Raw genomic sequence first — 17,923 nt, forward strand, 5'->3', positions numbered from 1 at the left:
GTTTTTAGAGTCTGTATGTGTGGGAAAACAAGAGATAGGGTTGGTTTCGGACCCCTTCCCCAAGGGCCATGAAATTCCCCCCACTTCCTCCATATATACAGCCCTTAGGGCGTCGTTTAGACTTTGGGTTTTGTTTAGACTAAAGTTCGCCATAGCTACAACTTCGCGTACTTCGTTTGTGTTCAACGACTAGACAAAGGCGTCACAGAACCCCACCTTGATCAATAAAGCTTTCCTCTTATATTCGCAATATCCAGATTGCAATCTTAGTTTCTTGCTTGTTCTTCATTTGCCTGCAGGAAAATGACCTTCGTGGTCAGGTTGATCATGCTCCAGCGTGGTCAATAACCTCTCGGAGTTGGTTTAGCGATTGCTAAGGCGCGACGTCCTCGCACGTTCGTAGTCGGATCGTCAAAGTCGACTTCGTCCAATACGAAAGCCACCATCTCATCGAAAGACGGAACACCTTTGCCTCTATCAAGTGGTATCAGATTTCCAGGTTGCTCGGTGAGATTTTACAGTTTTTCGTAGTTTAGATCGAGTCTCTTCTTCATACCTACAGTCCACGAAAAAGCCACAAAAAAAATTAGGGTTAGTTCATCATATCCAAACCAATCTGAGCCTTTGCATAATCTTTTTAGGGTTTTGCTTTGTTGAATTTGCGGTTGCATCGTCGTGTCTAGTTGCTGGTCTTAGCATCTAGCCTTTTACAGTTTCGAGTTCTGGTCATAAGTTGTCACACCGCCACCGCACCATCATCATTGCCCCTGTAACCTACCACCACCGCTCCGAATCCGTATCCATATACCACCACCAATCTGTATCCATATACCACCACCGAACCATATCCATATACTACCACTGCTACCACCACCGCTGCCATATACCACCATCATATATCCACCACCAATCCGAGTTCCTTGCATATTAGGTTTGTTTTCGAGTTCCATCTAATTTCCGATTCGTGTTTCCATGCCTGAGTAGGTTTCGGAAAAAAAAGTCCGGAAACCACCCTCCGTTTAGGCCCAAAATTTTCCAAAAACGCACTTGACAAAAAATATTCTGGCTATCCTGTTTTTAGGTGTTTCTATGCGTTTTGAGACAGTCGCCGTTATAGAAAGTTCTTTTTGACCCGTTTCCATTTTTTGGGTCCGGGCAGTCGAAAAAAAATTGGTCGAAAAAATTTCGTGCCTATCCTGTTATCTTGACTTGGGAAGAGTTTTGAGACACTCGCCATTATAGTGATTTTCAAAAAAAAGGAGCGCAAAAAAAAGAGCGCAAAAAAAAGAGTGAGAAAAAAATTCAGAGTGTGCTTCTCCCTTGTTTCCGAGCAGCGTCGTGATTTTGTTAGTGTTCTAGGCTCGCGTCTCTAGCACAGTCTAGCCTAGGACCAGCACAGTACGGTCGTTGAGCATTTATTCAGCTTTGCATCTCTGAATTGATTATTGCTGACCCTTTTTTGCTACCATATTATAAGCCTTCCCAGCTCCACATACATCTACGTTTGACTCTCCCTGGTAATCGCTCTATCCAAGCTTTGAGAGTTTTGACTACAACGGTTGCCGATCACCACCTGCTGCTAGGTAAGAATTGGTAAGAATTTGAGATTTGCTTGACGGGTGTGTGATACACCACCACCACTTCTTAGTAGTCTGTAGGATCATATTCTTGTGTGTTTCTATTTGCTGCTAACCATGGTAGGATCACAAGCTGATGAGACTGATTGGGAGAACCTGACGAACAAACAGCTACATGATAAATTTCAGCAAATGATGAGTGGACAGGTGCAAGATGTGCTAAACAGATTTGACGAGGCCATGGAGAAGATAGATGGCATTGAGAAGACGTTCGAAACAAAGCTTGATAGCAAGTTTAATGAATTGCTCGCGCGTTTTCCACAACCACCGCCGGCTGCACCTATCGCACCTCTGCAACAACAACAACAACGCCCCCTTCCGAATCAGTATGGACGAGCGAAGCGTGTTCCTCTTGAGGATGGCCAAACTTCTGGTGCTGCTGTACCTGTTGTTGATGCTTCTTTGGCTCCTGCTACTGCTGCTGCTGGTACCCAGGAGGATGATGAGTATGCGGGCGATTATGAGGATGAGGTTGATCAAAATCAGAACTACGTGCAGCCACCAGCACCACCACCAGCAGGTCGACCTCAGGTATTTATTCGCAATGGTAGGCCTGCACCACCACCTCAGGTACGAGATCATGACCATGTTCCTAAACTGAAATTGAATATTCCACCATTTGAGGGTAGATATGTTCCTGATATATATCTTACTTGGGAGTTAGAAACTGAACAACGTTTTACATGTTTGCAATATCCCGAGGAGAGACGGGTTGCTGCTGCTGTTTGTGCTTTCACTAGTTTTGCATGTGTATGGTGGTCTGAACATTGTAGATTATATCCTATTCCAGCTACTTGGGCTGCTTTGAAAACTGCTATGCGTACTCGTTGGGTTCCACCATATTATCAACGTGAATTGCTTCAAAAATTGCAGCGTTTAAAACAAGGAAAAAATTCTGTAGAAGAATATTATCAGGAATTACAAACTGGCATGATTAGATGTGGTATTGTTGAGGAGAATGAAGCTATGCTTGCACGTTTTATGGGTGGATTAAATAGAGAGATTCAGACCATTCTAGAGTATAAGGAGTATACTAATATCACTCGTTTATTTCATCTTGCTTGTAAAGCTGAACGTGAAGTGCAGGATCGACAAGCATTGGCGAGAACTAACTTTTCTACATGTCGACCTTCATCATGGACATCGCGTGCATCTTCTATTTCAACTGCACCAGCACCTCCATCAGGTGCCATCTCCAGCCGTGATACAAGAAAGCAGGCACAACCACCATTATCTGCCAAGAGCGCCCCTGCCGGGCCTGCACAGAGCTCTTCTTCTTCCATGGCATCAACATGGCACACAAGTGATATTATTTGTCGACATGGTAAGGGAAGAGGTCATTATGCGCGAGAATGCAAATCTCAGCGTGTGATGATTGCTACTAAGGATGGTGGGTATGAGTCCGCTAGTGACTATGATGAGGAGACTTTGGCTCTTATTACACGTGAAGAACACGGTGGAGATGATTCTGATCATGAGACGCAATACATGGCTCCTGACGATGCTGACAGGTATGAATGTTTAGTTGCTCAACGTGTTTTGAGTGTGCAGGTCACACAAGCTGAGCAAAATCAGAGGCATAATTTGTTCCATACAAAGGGAGTTGTGAAGGAACGTTCTGTGCGCGTCATCATAGACGGAGGGAGCTGCAACAACTTGGCTAGCATGGAGATGGTGGAGAAGCTTTCTCTCACCACAAGACCACATCCACATCCTTACTACATCCAATGGTTCAACAACAGCGGCAAGGTTAAGGTAACACGTACTGTTCGTGTGCATTTTAGTATCTCTACATATGCTGATTATGTTGATTGTGATGTGGTACCTATGCAAGCATGTTCCTTATTACTTGGTAGACCATGGCAATTTGATAAAAATTCTGTACACCATGGTAGAAACAATCATTATACTCTTGTTCATAAGGATAAAAATATTACTTTGCTTCCTATGACTCCTGATTCCATTTTGAAAGATGATATTAATAGAGCTAATAAAGCAAAACAGGAGAAAATAAGAGTGAAAATCAGATTGTGGCAAAAGAATTTGAGCAACAAATGAAGCCTAATAGTAAACCATCTAGTGTTGCTTCTGAAATTAAATTGAAAAGTGCATGTTTACTTGCCACTAAATCTGATATTGATGAGCTAGATTTCAGCAAATCTGTTTGCTATGCTTTTGTGTGCAAAGAGGCATTATTTTCATTTGAGGACGTGCCTTCCTCTTTGCCTCCTGCTGTCACTAACATTTTGCAGGAGTTCGCTGACGTCTTTCCACAAGACGTGCCACCGGGATTACCTCCCATTCGAGGGATTGAGCATCAGATTGACTTAATTCCCGGTGCATCATTACCCAACCGTGCACCATACCGTACCAATCCAGAGGAGACGAAGGAGATTATGCGTCAAGTACAGGAGCTGCTCGACAAAGGTTATATACGCGAATCCCTTAGTCCTTGTGCTGTTCCTATTATTCTAGTGCCGAAAAAGGATGGTACATCACGTATGTGTGTTGATTGTAGAGGCATTAATAATATTACTATTCGTTATCGTCATCCTATTCCTAGGCTAGATGATATGCTTGATGAATTGAGTGGCTCTACAATATTCTCCAAAGTTGATTTGCGTAGTGGATACCATCAAATTCGTATGAAATTGGGAGATGAATGGAAAACGACATTTAAAACTAAGTTTGGATTATATGAGTGGTTAGTCATGCCTTTTGGGTTAACTAATGCACCTAGTACTTTCATGAGATTAATGAACGAAGTTTTACGTCCTTTTATTGTACGATTTGTGGTAGTCTATTTTGATGATATACTGATTTACAGCAGATCTTTAGAGGAACATTTGGAACATTTACGTGCTGTTTTTATTGCTTTACGTGATGCAGGTTTGTTTGGTAACCTTGGGAAGTGCACCTTTTGCACCGACCGAGTATCTTTTCTTGGCTATGTTGTTACTCCACAGGGAATTGAAGTTGATAAAGCCAAGATTGAAGCTATTGAGAGTTGGCCGCAGCCCAAAACGGTCACACAAGTGAGGAGTTTTCTTGGCCTCGCTGGATTCTATAGGCGTTTTGTGAGAGATTTCAGCACCATTGCTGCACCTCTCAATGAGCTTACAAAGAAAGATGTGCCTTTTCTTTGGGGTACCGCACAGGAAGAAGCCTTCACGGTATTGAAAGATAAGTTGACACATGCTCCTTTACTCCAACTTCCTGATTTTAATAAGACTTTTGAGCTTGAATGTGATGCTAGTGGAATTGGATTAGGAGGTGTGTTATTACAAGATGGCAAACCTGTTGCATACTTTTCTGAAAAATTGAGCGGGCCTAGTCTGAATTATTCTACTTATGATAAAGAATTATATGCTCTTGTTCGGACTTTAGAAACATGGCAACATTATTTAGGCCTAGAGAATTTTTTATACACTCTGATCATGAATCTTGAAACATATTAAAAGTCAAGCTAAACCGAATCGTAGACATGCTAAATGTGAATTCATTGAGACTTTCCCTTATGTCATTAAACACAAGAAGGGTAAAGACAATGTTATTGCTGATGCATTGTCTCGTCGCTATACAATGCTTTCACAACTTGACTTCAAAATATTTGGTTTGGAGACCATCAAAGATCAATATGTGCATGATGCTGATTTTAAAGATGTATTGCAGAATTGTAATGAAGGTGGGACATGGAACAAGTTCGTCGTTAATGATGGCTTTGTGTTCCGTGCTAACAAGCTATGCATTCCAGCTAGCTCCGTTCGTCTTTTGTTGTTGCAGGAGGCGCATGGAGGAGGATCAATGGGACACTTTGGCTTGAAGAAGACGGAGGACGTACTTGCTACACATTTCTTTTGGCCAAAGATGAGACGGGATGTTGAGCGCTTTGTTGCTCGCTGCACTACATGTCAAAAAGCTAAGTCACGACTCAATCCTCATGGTTTATATATGCCTTTGACGGTACCTAGTGTTCCTTGGGAGGATATATCTATGGACTTTGTTTTAGGTTTACCTCGAACAAAGAAGGGGAGGGATAGCATATTTGTTGTCGTGGATAGATTTTCGAAAATAGCACACTTTATACCATGTCATAAAAGCGATGATGCTGTTAATGTTGCTGATTTGTTCTTTCGTGAAATTATTCGCTTGCATGGTGTGCCAAATACTATTGTTTCAGATCATGATACTAAATTTCTTAGCGACTTTTGGAGATGTTTATGGGCTAAGTTGGGGACTAAACTGCTTTTTAGTAATACTTGTCACCCCCAAACTGATGGACAAATTGAAGTAGTCAATAGAACATTGTCTACTATGCTTAGAGCTATTTTGAAGAATAATAAGAAAATTTGGGAAGAATGCTTGCCTCATATTGAATTGGCTTATAATCGTTCATTGCATTCTACAACTAAGATGTGCCGTTTTGAAGTTGTGTATGATTTCCTACCTCATGCACCTATTGATTTGTTGCCTCTTCCATCTTCGGAGAAGGTTAATTTTGATGCTAAACAACGTTCTGAATTGATTTTAAAAATGCATGAGTTAACTAAGGAAAACATTGAGCGTATGAATGCTAAATATAAACTTGCTGGAGATAAGGGTAGAAAACATCTTGTGTTTGCACCTGGAGATCTTGTCTGGTTACATTTGCGTAAGGATAGATTTCCTGATTTGCGCAAATCAAAGCTAATGCCACGTGCTGACGGACCTTTTAATATGTTAGAGAAAATAAATGATAATGCATATAAACTTGAGCTGCCTGCAGATTTTGGGGTTAGTCCCACTTTTAACATTGCAGATTTGAAGCCTTATTTGGGAGAGGAAGATGAGCTTCCGTCGAGGACGACTTCATTTCAAGAAGGGGAGGATGATGAGGACATCAATACCATTGTTACACCCACAACCCCTGATACTATACATATTTGACCAATTACTAGAGCTCGCGCATGCCAATTAAATTACCAGGTACTTTCGTTTCTTGGTAATGATTCTAATGTTCATGAGAATATGATGCTGCCTAAATTGGATACATTTGTTTTGCTTACAAATGAAGGGCCTAGCTTGGAGAAGGATGAACATTGGAGCAAGAACAAGCATGGAGATGATGGCATGCGCAAGGGGAACAAGAACGGAGTTACAAGTGATGATTTCAGGACGTTGAAGCCACCATAATGTGTGCATGAAGCCTTGGACGAAATATACAAGATGCCACTTCATAACTTTCGTCCAGAGGCTATTCTAGGTGCTGCGTCACCTTATTATTGGGCCAGGCCCATGTATTTTCGAAATACTTCAGTATAGGCTGTTTTTAGAGTCCGTATGTGTGGGGAAACAAGAGATAGGGTTGGTTTCGGACCCCTTCCCCAAGGGCCACGAAATTCCCCCCTCTTCCTCCATATATACAGCCCTTAGGGCGTCGTTTAGACTTTGGGTTTTGTTTAGACTAAAGTTTGCCATAACTGCAACTTTGCGTACTTCGTTTGTGTTCAACGACCAGACAAAGGCGTCACAGAACCCCACCTTGATCAATAATGCTTTCCTCTTATATTCGCAATATCCAGATTGCAATCTTAGTTTCTTGCTTGTTCTTCGTTTGCCTGCAGGAAACAGACCTTCGTGGTCAGGTTGATCGTGCTCTGGCGTGGTCAATAACCTCTCGGAGTTGGTTTAGCGATTGCTAAGGCGCGATGTCCTCGCACGTTCGTAGTCGGATCGTCGAAGTCGACTTCCTCCAAAACGAAAGCCACTATCTCATCGAAAGACGGGACACCTTTGCCTCTATCACCGAGGCTACATAGCAATAAGGAAGAGTGTTACCTTAAAGTTTGTGTTACCTTAATGTTCTAATGATGTCTATCTATATGTGTATAAAATCTTCGATAATGGGATGGAGGGAGTGTTGTACTACATCATTTTGCAATTGTTGTTTAGCTTCTAATATTAACTTGGTGCTTTTAGGTACACATGTATTGCCAAAGACCCACACTTCGACCCTTTTTGCGTAGGTGGCAATGAGATATTCATGAACCAGCATCAAGTGAGGAAATTGATAAAGATTGTCATTAAAATGAGTCAAAAGATGTCAATCGAACTATATGTTTACACTTTATGCAAGACAACAGTGAACTGCAGGATGGTAAGTAAGAACCCTGTAGCCTTCATTTTACTGCCCGTAATGAGTTGTGTTAGATAACAATGTCTGAATCTTTTTTCCTTTGCAGTGGGTCCTAAAGCAATTTACTCAATATTACCTCTCAAACTACATGATTGGCGGCCGGCCATCACAAGGGGTTGGACTAAAGACATGTGTGCCTTCTGCATCCAGGAGAGCACAATATGGCCATTCTGCTTCACCTTGTTCAGCAACCAGAATGTCTGTCGCCTATTTCTTTACCATCTGTAATAGTACAAGTATTGAACCCCCGTTCATCATTCTTTATGTGGTGCTTATGTAATTCTTAAACATATGTACCTGTGAATTGAATAATGCGTTGGTTGTTTGAACCTGATGGATATGATTAAAGCTATAGCCTACTTTCAAGTTTAAATTAGGTACAATTTTAAATAGCAGCAATTAAATTAGGGTGAAATTACGATGTGCAGGTCATTACGGCGCACACGGTTAATAAAGCATAGCATGTACGATATACATCATAATCCGACATGGTTCACGGAGTGGAAACGTGTGTAATAATGCACATAGTTGCTGCTTGCAAAGCATGTGTGATGTCACACACTATCACATATGGTGCGGGAAAACTAAATGTGTGAATGTCTACCTATCGTACATGGTTTATAATCATGAACTGTTTGTGATGTGCCAGGCATCGTAAACATAGAGCCGTGCCTAGAATACTTTCGTGCCTCGAATCTTCTTGGGCCTAGAATCTGCCTCGGTTTAGGTAAAAACCACAAATCTCCGACTGCGATGGCAATGCAAGCACAAATGAGTAGCAAGGATGAATCGTTTCGGATATGCGAGACATCGTAAACGATTATAGAGGGGCAACTGTATGCATCAAGGCTCCCTATCCCCGACAGTTTCTGGGTTGTGTGTGAAGGACTCCCTAATCGCCCACACTCACTAGGTGACGGTTCCAAATGCCGTCGCGGAAAGGGGTTTTAAACTGTTTGTATAGCACCGACGCGTACCAGTGCTAGGTCGTTTATAACTCGTTTTCCCCACGTGTCGATCGATCTACCTCATTAGTTATGTCTCTCCCTTCCTCCGACAGACAACAATTGATCTACTAATCTAGTTAGGTCTGCTTACCAAACACATGGTCCCCTTCATCATCCATGCATGCCTCCCGACACATCTATCACACACACGAACAGAAAGAAACACATCTCCACTCTTCTTCATAATATTACAGTTGTACCCTTAGTTTGTCCAGTAGGCCTCTCCTACCACATCCAATAAGCAACTCCACCACCCCTCCGGCACTCTACCTCTCTCTCTCCTCTCTCTCTCTCTCTCTAATAGAGGCAAAGGTGTCCCATCATTCAATGAGATAGTGATTATCGATTTGAAGGAGTAGAGTCTGACAATCCGACTACGTACGTGCGAGGACGTCGCGCCTTAGCAATCGCTAAACCAACTCCAAGAGGTTATTGACCATGCCGGAGCATGATCAACCTGACCACAAAGGTCTATTTCCTGCAAGCAAACGAAGAACAAGCAAGAACTAAGATTGCAATCTAGATACTGTGAATATAAGATGAAAGCTTTATTGATCAAGGTGGGGTTCTGTGACATCTTTCTCTGGTCATTGAACACAAACGAAGTACGCAAAGTTGCAGCTATGGCAAACTTTTAATCCAAACAAAAACTAAAGTCTAAACGACGGCCTATGGTTGTATATATGGAGGAAGAGGGGGGAATTTCATGGCCCATGGGGGAGGGGTTCGAAACCAACCCTATCTCTTGTTTCCCCACACATACGGACTCTAAAAACAACCAATACTTATGTATATAGAAATTAGATGGGCCTGGCCCAATAATAAGGTGACGCAGCACCTATAATAGCCTTTGGACGAAATTTGTGAAGTGGCAACTTGTATATTTCATCCAAGACTTCATGCAGTCATTACGGTGGCTTCAAAGTCGTGAAATCATCACCTAAAACTCCGTTCTTGTCTCCCTTACGCATGCCATCACCTCCATGCTTGTTCTTGCTCCAATGTTCATCCTTCTCCAAGCTAGGCCCTTCATTTATAAGAAAAACAAATGTATCCAATTTAGGAAGCATCATATTCATGAACATAAGAATCATTACCAAGAAATTGGCGTGCACAAGCTCTAGTAATTGGTCCAGTATGTATAGTAGTAGGGGATGTGGGTGTAACAATGGTATTGATGTCCTCATCATCCTCCCCTTGTTGAAATAAAGTTGTCCTCGACGGAAGCTCATCTTCCTCACCCAAATAAGGCTTCAAATTTGCAATGTTAAAAGCAGGACTAACCCCAAACTCTGCAGGCAGCTCAAGTTTATATCCATTATCATTTACTTTATCTAACACCTTAAAAGGACCATCAACACGTGGCATTAGCTTTGATTTTTACAAATAAAGAAATCTATCCTTACGCAAATGTAAGCAAACAAGATCTCCAGGTGTAGACACAACATGTTTTCTACCCTTATCTCCAGCAAGTTTATATGTAGCATCCATACGCTCAATGTTTTCCTTAGTTAACTCCTGCTTTTTTTAACTCAATTCAGCACGTTGTTTAGCATCACAATTAACCTTCTCCCAAGATGGAAGAGGCAACAAATCTATAGGTGCACGAGGTAGGAAACAATACACAATTTCAAAAGGGCACATCTTACTAGTAGAATGCAATGAACAATTATAAGCAAATTCAATATGAGGCAAGCATTCTTCCCACATTTTCTTATTATTCTTCAAAACAACCCTAAGCATAGTAGACAATTCTATTGACTACTTTAGTTTGTCCATTAGTTTGGGGGTGACAAGTAGTACTAAAAAGGAGTTTAGTCCCCAACTTAGCTCTTTTACAACTTGATAGAGGCAAAGGTGTCATGTCTTTCAATGAGATGGTGATTATCGTTTCGGAGGAGTAGAGTTTGACGATCCGACTATGTACGTGCAAGGACATCGTGCCTTAGCAATCCCTAAACCAACTCCGAGAGGTTATTGACCATGGAGCACGATCAACCTGACCACGAAGGTCTATTTCCTGCAATCAAATGAAGAACAAGCAAGAAACTAAAATTGCAATCTGGATACTACGAATACAAGATGAAAGCTTTATTGATCAAGGTGGGGTTCTGTGACATCTTTGTCTAGTCGTTGAACACAAACAAAGTACGCGAAGTTGCAGCTATGGCAAACTTTTAATCCAAACAAAACCCAAAGTCTAAATGAAGCCCTAAGGCCCTTGGAGAGGGGTCTAAAACCAACCCTATCTCTTGTTTCCCCACACATACGGACTCTAAAAATAGCCTATACTTATGTATTTCAAAATTACATGGGCCTAGCCCAATAATAAGGTGACGCAACACCTATAATAGCCTCTGGACAAAATTTGTGAAGTGGCATCTTGTATATTTCATGCAAGACTTCATGCACTCATTACGATGGCTTCAAAGTCCTGAAATCATCACTTGAAACTCTGTTCTTGTTTCCCTTGTGCATGCCGTCATCTCCTTGCTTGTTCTTGCTCCAATTTTCATCCTTCTCCAAGCTAGGTCCTTCATTTGTAAGCAAAACAAATGTATCCAATTTAGGCAGCATCACATTCTCGTGAACATTAGAATCATTACCAAGAAACAAAAGTACCTGGTAATTTAATTGGTGTGCACGAGCTTAGTAATTGGTCCAGCATGTATAGTAGCAGGGGTTGTGGGTGTAACAATGGTATTGATGTCCTCATAACTCTCTCTTCAAGCACCTATGGACCAGTCGACGACGAGGTGCCTATGGTGACTTCATAAATTTCAAGATGATAGTGCCGTGCATGTGTGCGTTCATAGGGGTGAGTGTATGCGTGTGTATATGAGCGCTTGCGTCTGTACTGTGTAAAAAAACGTAAATGCGTGTCAAAAAGAGACTAGTCAGTATACTCAATATTGTGCACCTCGGAGAGGAAAACTATAGAACTAGTACGTATTTATTTACGGTGCAGATTCACTCATTTTGCTCCATATGTACTCCGTCTCGGTGTAGTCTAGTCACTTGTTGAAATCTCTAGAAGGGCAAATACTCCTTTCTGGTTTACAGGGCTATACTAGCAAGTAGTTGTACGTACTAGTACAATAGTGGGCTCACATAGCAATTTTGTCTCATGCAAGAGCCTGGCTATATGCATGCTCCAATGTTCGCAACTGCAATGTTTGGTTTGCGCTTGGCTATTCGCCTCTTCGAGAAGACGAACAATGATGTTACTACTACTGCTTCTACAGTGTCGAATCCACTCCTGCATGCCCGTCCACCGCGAGCGGGATGGATAGCTTGTTGTAGAAGTACTACTACTAAGCAAAAGCCTGTCCTCGTTTGCGAGCAACCGCGCGCATGGGCGAGGGAGAAGGCGTGTAGTAAAATCAAGCTTCTCCTCGTTCTACAAGTTGACGCGACACATCATAGCACTGGCCCCACATGCTTGCCTCTAAACTTGGCTGAAAGACCCGCAGTGTACAATATATTTGCTGCAACCTCTAACATTTACCCACCACAAATTAAAATATATGTGGCCGTATGCATCGTTCTGATGCAGAGGCCGGGGAGTCCTCCCTTTAAAAAACAAATTAAAATATATATTCCTGTCTTGACCAGATGAGTCTGCAAACTACAATCACCAGGGTGACAGGTAGGGCCAGAAGACTATTTTAATTTTTTTTAAAACTTCAAGACGACCACATAGCATGGAGCCGACCCCAACGATTTTAAGCTTACAAGCACGGTACATGCTATCTAGACTACTCTACACATGAAACTGCCACATGAGCGTCTGGGCTGCGCTTGGCTCTTCGCCTCTTCGGGAAGTCGAACAATGATGGTGTACTACTACACTGGAGGAGTACTACAGTACGCTTCTGGCCATCTGGCACCGATTCAACTGCTGCATGTCCATCGCGTGCGGGAGGGAGAGCGTGTAGCGAAAGCTTCTCCTAGTCTTGCCAGCCACCACGCTCATGAGCGAGGGAGGGACGCTCCTGTCTTTGTGTGTATGACAGCAGGGCCCGACAGGTGTGTGGCCAACCTGTCATACAGCCAAAGGCAGGTGCAATTAAGTCCACGAGGGAGAGGATAATCAAACTTCTCGTTGATGTACGAGTTGACGCGACACATCAAAGCACTGCACTCGATATATTTCAATAATTTGTATTTACCAATGCATTAATTACAACGCATGCATGCATGTCGTGACTCTTCTTTGGATAGTACTTGCATGTGTTGATTTAATGCACCTTGAAGGATGGTTGTGCACGAGGAGGGCGAGATCATGCAGACCGAACAGGAACAGGACCCGACGATGGAGCTCTCTAAGGTCTCGATGGACCTCACCGTGCTCCACTGCCCCTTGTGCCTCCGCCCCTTGATGCCTCCTGTGTATGAGGTTCGAATACACCTCGTCCGTTCTGCTGATTGAGCAAGGTGCAGGTTTCTTGATTGATGTGCTGTTGGATTGATTTCTGCAGTGCAAGGGAGGGCACCTGGCCTGCGCGGACTGCCGCGTCGAGCGCCCCGAGAACCAGCAGCAGTGCCAGAAGTGCGAGCGTGGTGGTGGCTTAGACATGCGGAACACGGTGGTGGACTCCGTCCTTTCGTCGGTGAGGGTGGAGTGCCCGCACGAAAGCTGTGGGCTCTACGTCACTTACCACAAGCCCGCCGATCAACAGAGCGTGTGTCCGCTCGCGCCCTGCAAATGCCCCATGCCTGTTTGCGGCTACGAAGGCCCGCCGCCGGTGCTCTACCACCACATCAGCACCGCGCATCCCATGCCCGTGCACAGGATCCAGTACGGCAAGGTGCTCCAGCTACAAGTGCCACTATCGGAGCCACGGGTCTTGTTGTTCGCGGAGGAGGACCGCCGCGCATTTTTCTTGGTCGGCGGCATGCTCGACATCGGTGCGCCTATCGCCGTGTCGGTCGTCTGCATCAAAGCAAGGGCGTCCCCAATGCCGCACTACTTGGCCAAGCTATGGGCGAACGGCCCGCCAGGGGGGCCCAAAGGCACGACCGACGCCGTCAAGGTGGAAATGGAGGTGACAAGTAGCAAGGATCCCGGCGACATCGACGTGCAGGAGCTGACCTTCTTGATAGTTCCGCCCGAGCTGCTGGCCGGGGCTAAGCTTGTGTCCCTCCACATTCAGATTGACAAGCTCACATCCTAAATGTTTCGACAGTGCCTTCTGTTTATCTTAGTAATATGCAAATATAGGGATTACCTTGGTCTACTTTAGCTTAAGAAATGGTGGGTTTTGGTGGCGCTGCAGCAATTACTTCAACATCAGATCAGTAATTTCCAACAGTCAAACGGATATTTTGTGTCTGTTGGATATAAAGTTCCTTTGGATAAGAAGTACTACTTGTCATCAAAATGGATAAAAGGAGATGTATGTAGACGTATTTTAGTTCTAGACAGGTCCCTTTTTATCCATTTTGATGACAAGCACTCCCTCTGTTCCACAATACATGCCTTCCATTTGTCAAAATATAGATGTATCTAGACATGTTTTAGTATATAGGTACATCCATGATAGAGCCAATTGGATGGTTGAGAACACTACAATTCTTAGCTACAGATGCGTGTGTGACTCCCAGATGTAGAGGCCGGGGGTCATCATCCTCCTTTTCGAGAAAAAACAGACGCGTGTGTGAGAGGACGAGTGCGTGCGTGCACCTCTTCTCTTCCTGTATAACGTACTACTAAACTTAGAGTACAAGTTTTTGTGGGTGGCAGGATGGTGCGTGCGAGAAGTCCCGGGAGATAGGTTTAATGCATCTGAAAAAAAGACTAGCCTAGAGCTCGCCACGCGGCTATTCCTGTTGAACGCCCCATTAACCGTAATATATGTATACGATGGTGCAAGTTATTGCACGTACACAGCAGTACTCCCTCCTTTCCGGTTTATGGTGAGTGGTGGAATATTTTTTGTAGTTTGCAAAAGCACCTAATTAATGCTCTTGTTTTTCTCAAAAAATATGTTTATAAATGCATTAATTGCAATGCATGCATGCATAAAGTACATGCATTGGTCAATTTTCTCTTAATACTTGCATGCAATGATTTAATGCACCTTGGAATCGGAACATGTGTTGGGAACAACCAAATTGAGCCTTACAAAATGGAAAAACTAAAATTTTGAGATAAGCCCTATAAAACCGGAAAGGAGGGAGTAGAAAAAGAAGTGCTCCATTCGGGAATAGTGTCACACTTCGAAACTAGAACCGTCAATAAATTTTGAGCTTGCGTCTCGTCACATTCCAAATTACTCCACGCTATATTGAATTGCAAACCAGTTCACACCGATCACAACCTAAACGGGTTCCCACTTAGGAGTGTATTAGTACCATGCTAGTATATTGAATTCCAAACCTGTTCACATTGATCACAACCTAAATGGTTTCCCACTTAGGAGCGTATTAGTACTCGGTTATAAATACTAGTATGCCAAGATGACTGCACATTCCTCCTCAACTCCTCATCCACAAAAACAAACAAGTCATTCAACATCCTTCCCTTGCGTCTGCCATGGCCATCTTGAGTTCTGGGTCGAGAGATTGCTACCAGGGAGAGGCGAGCATGGAAGCAGAAGCACGAGAGCTGTCCCGCCTCGCTGCAAGAGCAGCCGACGTGTCCCGCCATGCGGAAGTAGCAGCACAGAGGTCCTGCCGCGCCGCTAAAGTAGAACGGAGGTCCCACCGCGCCGTCGATGCAGCAGACTGGTCCGGCCGCGCCGCGGAAGCAGGAGAGATGTCCCACCGCGCCACGAATGCAGCAGAGATGTCCTGCCGCGCCGAGGCGGCCTGGGAAAATTTCTTGCGGGCAGGCGACGACTGTTACAGGCGCATACATGCGATCGTCCATAGCCAGATGGATCAGATCTCCGGCTTGGCAAGGTTGTAGGACGACGTGAAAGCCTCGTTTGAACAGGCTACCGGCGTCATCCGGCAACTAAGGGAGGGCAATGAGAGGCTCCGGGCCGAGCGTGACCTGCTGAGGGAGAAGATCGTCCGAAGTGCAGACCAGCAGGAGGAGACCAGTTCCTTGTTGAAGAGGACCGGCATCATCGTCAAGAAACTTATGGACGAGAATGACATGCTCCACAACGAGCACCAAAGGCTAGTGGAGGAATCCGTGGATGTTCTCAAGCAGCGTCTTGAGGACACAAAAGAGCTCATTGCCGCTCGCTGCAGAGACTAGTTCCCGCGGCCTGCAACTACGCATCAAGAAAGTAGACATCAGCGAGCCAGATCCTTGTCTTCCTTCTTCTTTTGCCCTTGTGTATTTCGGGCATAGCCGCATGTGGCTTTTTAATTATCTTTCTAATTATGTAAGACAATTAATCGTCCTTATCTTTCTGTGGAAGATCAATGTTGCGAGGCTGGAATGAAGAAAACTCTTGCTGTGGCGACCCTGGCGTTGCTGTTCTTCTAGTTGCTGCTAGGCTTCCTTCAGTTTCCTGGTTTCTTTTGATGTAATAATCGGTTTAGGATGTCGATTGTGTCGTCGGTTGTGAAATGTTGGGTTCTAGCGCGGATGTTTGGCCTTTGTTGGCCTCTTGGGATGTTGCGATTTCAATCTGGTACTTTTAGTCCTTCGTGTTAGGCTGGAGTTGTGCTGAACTTCTTGTGAATTGTGGTGGTTTTCAGTAATGAAAATCGGAAGGGGCAAGCCCTTCTTTGATAAAAAAATCGTCCTTATATATTCATCAGTCTTGCTATAAGTCGCAGTAGATGCTATATAGGTCCGTCGGATCTTACATCAAGATCCGTGCTGTCAGATTTTCTTTTTCTCTCTTAAATCTCAGTCGAGTGAGACATAGCCACGCCATTAAACAGAGGCTCGGGCGCCATTAATGGAGACCTTGGGAGAGAGGTGGACGGCAGATGGAGGTCAAAGGGCTCTCCTCCCGATAAGCACGCGCAGGGGTCTGATCGCACGCCTCTCGTACTCAAATAGCTACCCTGCATGGCGCCTCCTAGCTAATAAAAAATGGGGACGCGTGGCGGCACGTAAATGGTACTAGTAAGTAGAACGCCCACGGTTTCAATAATACTTGTGTTTCCGATTGTAACGTGACAACACTTGTTCCAAAATGACTTTGTTGATTGTTAATGTGTGCGCCTTCGCAAATCGGACTGCAAATTTACCACAGCATGTTGGTGCCATGTCATGGCACCAAGCCAAGTTTCATTATTTTCATGCGTGTTTTGGATTTACAGGAATTAAAAAACTAAGTTTCTCAATGTTTCCAACCCAGCCACGACGCCCAGAATTTTGAATTTCATTCCCATTTCTTGCATGGAACCTAGAAATTTACCCGAGGACACACATGTGATTTTTCAACCAACTTTGGTGCACTGGAACATGTGCTTGTATTTCAAATTTGAATTATGCACACAAAGGTGACACGTTCCCTCCCAGAACCACGAGCCTTCTTGAGAGAAGCTCCGATTTGCAAGAAGCTTATACCAAAATTTGTTCCTATTCGGCCAATTTTTTTACCACGGCATGGTACTACCATGACATGACACCATGCCAAGTTTCATGATTTTAAAACCAAGTTTCTCAATGTTCTTGACCGAGCCACGATGCCCAGATGTTTGAATCTTATTCTCATTTTTTGCATGGGAGTAGAAATTCACCCGAGGACACAAATGTGATTTTCAACCAACTTTGGTGCACGGGAGCACGTGCTTGTAGTTCAAATTTGAATTATGCACATTAAATGACCAAAAACTCAATTAATGTGTAAATAAGGCCAAACGAAGCCGGAATAATTCCAAAATTTAACAGGGCACTCATGTAGTTCTATGTTGCCTTTGTAAATAAACTCAAGGGGGACAACGTATATCGTTTCGCACTCAAAGGTGACACGTTCCCTCTCAGAACCACGAGCCTTCTTGAGAGAAGCTTCGGTTTGCAAGAAGCTTATACCAAAATCTGTTCCTATTCGGCCATTTTTTTACCACAACATGGTAGTACCATGACATGACATCCATGCCAAGTTTCATGATTTTCAGACGTGTTTTGGATTTACAAGAATTTTAAAACCAAGTTTCTCAATGTTCTCGGCCGAGCCACGATGCCCAGA

The sequence above is a fragment of the Triticum aestivum genome, chromosome 2B (assembly GCF_018294505.1).
Source record: "Triticum aestivum cultivar Chinese Spring chromosome 2B, IWGSC CS RefSeq v2.1, whole genome shotgun sequence".
NCBI classification, from domain to species: domain Eukaryota; kingdom Viridiplantae; phylum Streptophyta; class Magnoliopsida; order Poales; family Poaceae; genus Triticum; species Triticum aestivum.